The sequence below is a fragment of the Hipposideros armiger genome, unplaced genomic scaffold (genome assembly GCF_001890085.2).
Source record: "Hipposideros armiger isolate ML-2016 unplaced genomic scaffold, ASM189008v1 scaffold_280, whole genome shotgun sequence".
NCBI lineage: Eukaryota > Metazoa > Chordata > Mammalia > Chiroptera > Hipposideridae > Hipposideros > Hipposideros armiger.
In genome coordinates this window covers 1,529,035-1,536,926 of record NW_017731630.1, presented here as the reverse complement: position 1 = coordinate 1,536,926, position 7,892 = coordinate 1,529,035, and the positions used below count along the sequence as shown (strand labels likewise).

The window sequence follows — 7,892 nt, the reverse complement described above, 5'->3', positions numbered from 1 at the left end:
CCAGAGCCCACGAGAGGCCAGGGAGTCGATGAACCCCAGCTCTGCTGTCTAACTCGGTGACCTCTAACCTCTGGGTTTCAGTTCTGTGACTGTGAGACGGGGAGGAGGAGTAACCCCACTCGGAGGGCTGCCGTGAGGCCTCCACCAGCAGCTGTGGCTGAGTGCTCACAGCGTGCCGGGCGCTGTTCTCAGGCACGTGCGGCGGCGGCGTGATCAGTGGCACTGTTGCTCACCGTTATCCTAATACTGCCTACACATCAGAAAACAGACACATAAGGGATCTACACAGAGAAGGCACTTGAACGACTGCTATTTCTCCCCTCACCTACTCTGCAAAATCAACTACCTTTTCTTTGTTACTACTGTGTATCAAAGAAACCCCAAGGCAGGTCAAAGAAAAACCAAACCAAACAAAAACCCAAGATGCAAGCGTAGCAAGAGAATTATACTCACAGTTCAGAAGGCCACGATAACTCAGTGAAGAAGTCCAATGACAATTTACAGGAAATACTCCTAGCTCCTCCTTGCTCGTCACATAGTAGTCAGAGCACCTGACAAGACAAGACAACATGCACGGATGAGGCCACCTTTATGTCCCTTCTTATTCAAAGCTGCTGTGTCACCACCTTACGGCTTCACTGCCCACCATGCATGCTGTGTGCACAAAAACTACTAAAATATATCCATAACCATAAGCTAATATGGCATCAAGTTAGCTAATAAGTTCAGGGTAAGATGACAAACAGAATATACACATCTATTTCACCCCCTCCCACTAAAATTATACTAAGGAGATATTTTTTAATTTTTTTAGAAAAACAGCACAAGGAGAGCTGAAAGGAGAAAAAGAAACACTATTTAGAAATCTGTGAGAAAAGCTTAGTTCTAACATGGCAGATGGAGACCAAAATAAATAGGAAAAAAGCAGAATAAAAACCGTGGAGGATACAGAAACTCTGAAAGATTGGAAGCGTAGTTCATGACTCCACAGGCCCGAGAAAGCCAGATCCTAGGCCACCATGGAAAAACCTGAACCGATCCAGTGCCACAGCAGTGTCCTCCTACAAGGCTCACACTGCAGCATCAGTGCAGACAGAACTGGGGGTGAGGAAGGCGGAGCCTGAAAACATGGAGGCGACTGTGAAGGCTGTTGGAGCTGCAGCTAGAACTCAACACCACGCTTCCACGTGACTCCCCACTCTGACAAGAAGACTAAAAAGGCAGAGTGTCTCTGGACTGAAGTCACCCAGCCCAGCTGTACAAGGCAGAGGTGGATTTAATCACTGTACATACACTGAAATCTGAACTTTCCAGCTCCCCTACACCAGCCCAGCCCCATCCTTCCATTCACACACTCAGCTCCAAAAATTCTGTAGTCAGAATTCTATTGAAAAGAAACAGAATATTTGGGGGGAATCTGATCACCCCAAGAAGAAAAATCTAAATATACCAACACTAGGGATTCCCCAACAAATGGCCCGCCCAGAATATCCTGATGTAAATCAAAAGGCCTCACCCATGTCAGGCAGGAAAAGGGAGGAAAGAACGGAGGGAGAGACGAAGGGAGGAAGGAAAAAAGGAAAAATATATTGGAATGAAAGTGTAAGAAAATCACAGAACTTGTCTGGAATGGCCAAGTTAACAGGACTTTCAGATAGACCAAATAAGAAAACAAAAGGGAGAAAATATTCAGCACAATAACTCCAAAAAATTTTTCCCAGAACTGAAGACGAGAAGTTGGCGGAATGAAGGAGCTCAGTGAATATGCAGATAGTAGATGAAAACAGGCCCACAGTTCAGTTCACCATCATGACATTTCAAAAGACGTGGTTACATTTTAAAACTTCTACAAGTTTCTAAAGATGGAAGAGAAAAAAATGTTACACACAAAGAATAAAAATTAGAATGGCTTCTGAATTCAATAACAGTAACATGAAAACAAGGTGGCAATGGAGCAGTACCTTAGAATTTATGAAAGAAAATGAATGCCAATACAGAACTCTATACCCAGCCAAACTATCAATCATGTTTTCGATCATGCATGATCTCAAACGTTTTACCTCCTAAATATCCTATCTGAGAAAGCCACTGTAGAAAGTCCTTCACCAAAACGTGAGCATAACAGAATATGCGGAACGCCTGGGATACAGAAAACATGAGCTTCAATGGAGAAGAGATACAGACACGGGCTCTCCAGGACAGCAGTGCAGGGAGACTCCAGAATGGCGGCTGTGCACCAGGAGCGGGATGGAGGCCCAGCGAGGGCAGGCGCTCCGCAGAAGGGGTGTGGAGGCTGTCTTCACCTTGCCCAAGGGCACTGGACCACCTTTTTAAAATGATTAACCTCTGGATGACTGCACCACCAAAATGAAGAAGTCAGCCAAGAAAGACAAAGACGAGAGATATCACAAACACGAAACACAACCCTGGAGAAAAGCCAGAGGATGGGAGCAAGGGGCTGTCGGGGGCAACGCAGGGAAGAGCAGAAGGAGCAGCCAGCCCAGGAAAGGAGAGCAGAGATTCCCAGAATAAAACGTGAATAGATGAGTCTATGTGACTGACCTTGTGGGAAATTCACTAAGAAGCTATCGGAAAGGATGAGGAAAATAAGCAACAGGTATAAAAAGAACAAAGAAAGGGGGCAGTGAGTGGCCACAAAAAGGCGAGTATCTGTCACAGTGTCCCGTGCGTATCTCTCTCGTAGGACTCCCCCCACGGTGCTGTGGTCAGTGACTCTCCTCTCCTTCCCTCACCTGACTGGAAAGACCTTCGGGCCATCCCTCATCTCGCTACGTCACTTTTCAGAACCCAGGACAATGCTTGCCACAACAGTACACACAGAAGCAGAGGTTGTTTTGCCCTTATCACGTAATGAGTACCCACTATACATACCTGGCATTCCTCTAGGGGACTAGAATTCAAAGACATACAGACCTTGCTTGCCCTTAAAGGGTTTAAAACTATCTTTTACTCTTGAGAAAACAAATACTTATCCTATATTCTCATTCTCCCCAAAAGAGGAAAAGTTCACCAATGGCTTACAGAATTGTAATAGTCCACTTGTCACTAATGGATACAGAACCCAAGACCTGATGATGCTGTTTTGACACTGTATGCATTGGGTAGTATGAAGAGTATCAGCCTGGGCATTAAGCAATCTGGCTTCTAGGACTTTCGAATTATTACATTTCATGAAAAGAGAATCCACACTCCTTCATAGGACCTGTCAGGCCCTTACTGATCAAGGCCAGTCTAACTCACCAAGCCCACTTCTCTCACATTGCCTCCTATGAATCCTACACTCCAGCACAACGCAACCATCTTCAGCTTACAGAGCCTCCGGTGCCCCCTCTTGGAGCTCTGCCATTGGCTGGTTTCTCCACCTGGACCTCCCTCCCCTGGCTGAACTGGATGCGAACTGGTGGGGGCTGTGCCCCTCCCTGCAGGTTGGATGGCTCTCTCCTGCATTCCCACAGCATTCCTTCTCTTGACATAGGTATTTATGGAGTGACTGACACATGCCACGCATTGTACTGAGATGGGAATGCACAGCCGTGAACGGGAGGCACAGCCTTGCCCCACAACTCGTGTGCAGCTTCCACTAGAGCGGGTGTTCAGTCCAGCCCGATCAGCTTCTCCCTCCGCCCTCACAGCAAGGTTCTAGGGAAAATGACAGCCTCCGCTAGCTCTGCAGCCTCAGGACTGCAGATGCCAGACTAATCATTTAAGCACCAGTAAATAAAACCAAAGTGAAGGCCGAAAATGCTCCAGTTGGCTGCAGTAGGTGGGTGGTGCTGTTCACAGGCCTGGTGACTTTTTTCTTTCTTTCTTTTTGCTTCTTTCTGTTGGAGTATAAACCTGAAAACGTGTTTCATCGAAATCTTGCAAGTCTCTTGGGACTGGCTTCCCTCTTCTTGCCAAGTGCAAAGGCAAAACATCCCGGTTACCCAGGCTGGCTTTCGCTCCCCACTATATTCCCAACGGCATGCATATATCAAACCCCTAGAGCACACAGTCAGTAAACATGCACTGGATGAATGAATGGCGCAGTGAGCAAAGAAACAAATGGATCCACTGGCTTTGGGTGCCTCTGCGTTAACAACACTCCATCCTATTAGCCTGTTAGCCTATTGTGCGCTGTTTTAGCAGCGGACAGCATCATGAATGCAGCCTTCAACACTATTTAGCCCATGAATTAATTTATTTTTATCAAGAACATGGATCTACATATTTAAACTAGTAAATTGATAAAATATGAACATAAAAATTTGAACTAGTTCAAACAGGACAGAAAACTAGATATTTACCAAACTGTATAATGAAAATGCTTACATTCTTTTGCTCCAGAAAGGATAAAGAAAAATTAAACTTGGCTCACTATACAATGAAATATATTGTCAGCTCCCTGACGATATTTGTGAGATTTTGGCCGGATGAGCGCATTTTAAAACAAGTCCTGAGGTAGAAGCCTGTGCTGCTCGGAACCCTTACCCTTCCAGCATGCAGACTCAGATTCCCACCAGACTCACATCTGAGTCTGTGCCTCACTAGCATGTAAAACATTTCCTTTCGTCACCTTGCTTGCGATGTTCGCATTGCAATGCGCAACCCGACTCGGCCAGCTTTCTATCGTCCATCTCTCACTAAGCCCAAGTGACAAGCCCAATGGTGGGAACAATGACAGCCTCACACTGGCGGGGTGTCTGGTATGTTACACACGCTCCTAAGTGCCTTCTGAGCACTAGCTCCGTAATCCTTACAGCCCCAACTGGTTACTATTATTCCTGTTTTACATATGAGGAAACTAAATCTTAAAGACATTAAGAAAATTTCCAAGGTGACACAGTAAATAGGGGTGAGGTGAGGGATTCAAACATCGGCTTGTCAGCAGTCCTGAAAGCATGATGCTCCTCCGGCTTCCCCAATTAACCAGATAATAGTGTTAAAGCAGAGCCAGGCTTTGCAAAAGCAAGCATGACCAAAAAACTCTCCTAAAGCCGAGTAACATTCAATATGACATACTGACAACTTGTAAGACATCTGGTTGGAATTAAGAACGTAGGCTGAGCCCCTGGAAAAGAAACGGCCTGTTTAATACTAACTGCTAAATAAGGCCCAAGCCCACTATTTCTTAACCCATAACATCCTAACAATTTATCTGTGAAGGTCTCCAATGTCCAATACATGCAACCACCTCACAAAGCTTTCCCTTCCTCTCAGCTGAACCTCGCGATAGTTTCTGGACTCAGGCAAGCTGCAATCTGTATTCTGAAAGAACAGAGGTCAGAATGAACTTTCTGGAAAACCAAAAATATATGAAGAATGTGAGTTAAGCTTCAAAATAATTTGCTAGCCCAAAACATTCTAGTACTCAACTGTGGAGCTGCTCGTGGGTTGGGAGGCAGTGTCTCTGTCACCTCTGGGCCAGTGCCTGGTACAGGGTTTGCCACCCTGCCGGTACTAAACTACCAACTATGAACAACAGCTCAACCTGGAGCTGGGCTGCCGAGAGTCGCCTGCGACGGCGTACGCTGCAGCCCCTGTGGCAGTGGGTTGCCATGGGCTACCGTGTGTCGCCAGCAGCCGCCATGAGCGGCCATCCAGAAGACGGCAACTGATCTGCCTCTCCCAGGAAGAGTGCAATGATGGTGCCAACTTGGGCCAGTGAAGCAACGTCCTCCACAACTAGACTGAAGACCAAAACAACAGCAACTTGTCTGTTCCCCTTCCCCCAATTCCCCAACACTGTTCCCATGCCCCCAATTGCCCAATAAAAATCTTTTTAAAAAATTAAAATGAAATAAACTACTGACTAAATGAACTCATGAAGAGAAAAGAGGAAAAGGGCCTGAAGTTTGGAAAGCCAGTATGAGCAACACTAACAAATTTCCTGCTGGGTGTGCAAACGTTCTTCTGGTCCTTAGAAAACCTGATCTAAGTACAGCAGAAAGTGAGTTAAATCAGCCTTTAAATCCCCACAATAGAAATGACTAGATTGTTAGGGACTGTCTTTGCTGGACATCAAGTTGATTCTTCCCCAAAAAGTAAGTTTTTAATTGTTTATATATGATGAGCCACATACTGAAAGCTACGTTACATCACATTTATAAGAGTTAGGAGGGCCGGCCGAGTGGCTCAGTTGGTTAAGAGCTCGCTCAAGAGTTTGAGCTCTGAGCAACAGCGGGTCGAGTCCCGGCCGGGAAAAAAAAAAAGAACGCTTATAAGAGTTAGGATCATCTCTACTTAACACAGGAGAAAACAGATTTAGAGCTGAAGTCCCGCAGTCCACATCACGCAGGGAACAAGAATCAGATCTGAGATTCAAAGCAAGATCTGGCCAAAGCCTGGGCTCTTCACACTGCCTACGCTGCACTGCAAATGCCAGCTCCAGGAAATTCTACTGTGTGAAAGTCTTTCAAATGTTAAAGAAACACTATCCTATTCAAACTAAGTAATAGGCACAGTTAATACACTCATGACCAGGCAGTCCTTCAATCATATTCAAAAGAACTAGTGGCCATTATGGTGTATCTGAGGGTCCTCCACCTGAGAGACACCAAAAGCAGGAAGTAATTAGCAGGAGCATCTCCCATGGGGGCTGGGAGAGAGAACTCAGCCAGGGACACAGGGCACTCAGGCATCAATGGCCAGCTGCGCCTGGAGGGCTCCCCTGGGTGATGGAAGGAGACTGCAACGGGAAGGGCCCCGGGTCTGGGTTGAGAAGGAAGCGTAAGCACACTCCATCCTGTCTCTCCTGGAGAACGCAACCAGGAGCCTGGACAGAGTGACCGCACAGGCTGTTGGATGGCTGGGAAGTACACAGAAGCAGGTGGATTAGGAAGGAGGCTGGGGTTCAAACCACCATGACATCAGCGGGTTTGGATATGACCAGGAGTCTCCTAACATAACACCCTAAACGTGGCGGATACACTCCACACTTCCTCAGCACAACAAAGACCGGGAAAACCTTAATTCTTTGGGGAAAAGAACACCAAGACAAGCCAACACTGAGATGAGACAAATGTCAGAATTAGCCAACAGTAATCCCATAAACAAGTGCACACCCAATATACTCAGTATCATTTCTTGTCTTCCCTTTACCTCTTAAACCCACTGGCTTGGCCCCCACCACTCCACGGAAACCCCTCTAGCCAAGGTTTCCAGTACCCTCCAGACCACTCACCCCAGTGGTCGGGACTCTGCTCTCTCTGGACCTTCCAGCAGCAACTGACAAGAGCCGGCTGCCCAGCCCCTCTGGTCTCCAGGACGCCGTCTTCTCCTGGTTTTCTTCTTACCTCACAGCTGCTACCCCTTCTCTCAAGCCAGGTAATTCCAGAGTCACCCAGGCTCTGCCCGTTCTCCTCTTGGTTACGCTTACCTCCCAGGCAAACTCACTTTAAATGCTGTCTCTGTGCTAACACCTTTCAGACCGTATCCTGGCTCAGACCGATGTTTGACTATTGTCACCTCTGCGTCACAGCCACCCTCCTCCTTAGCCTCCTGTGCACCACCGAGGAGACAGGACTACATTCCCAATCCCTTCCTGCTACGACTCGGGCCGGAGGTAACTAGTAAGAGGCGCTCCAGGAGACTGTAGGATGAACGGGAACAGTATCCTCTGCAGGCAGGTGTGGGCAGAAGCACACCTGCAGATAGATGGTGTAGGAAAAAAAGAGAACTCACCAACTCTGGCAGCTAAGACCTAGAACAGCTTCTACTGAGGATTCCCAGTAGCTTCTGAGAAGCACCCCAGAAAGCACCTGTTTCAACCCCTGAGATCAGCAGCAGAGGCTCCAACTGTTCAGATCACTGTTGATTCCAGATCACCTCCAGGGAGGCACTTCCTTGACTTCAACTCTGCCAGCCCTTCCAGTGGCAGTGATGGAGTCTAA

General features: G+C 47.1%; 1 protein-coding gene across 16 annotated transcripts in view; it reads right to left on the bottom strand.

Moving 5' to 3' along the window:
- The window catches only part of PTK2 (protein tyrosine kinase 2), a 188,561-nt gene that overhangs the window by 167,826 nt on the left and 12,843 nt on the right, over positions 1-7,892 (bottom strand). For 2 of the 16 annotated variants that reach the window (XM_019657844.1, XM_019657843.1), the window contains exon 2: positions 454-551. The exons of the other annotated variants lie outside the window; for them this stretch is intronic. The gene's annotated coding sequence lies outside the window, so the exon portion shown is untranslated. The remainder of the gene's footprint in view (positions 1-453; positions 552-7,892) is intronic. 16 annotated transcript variants of the gene reach the window in all.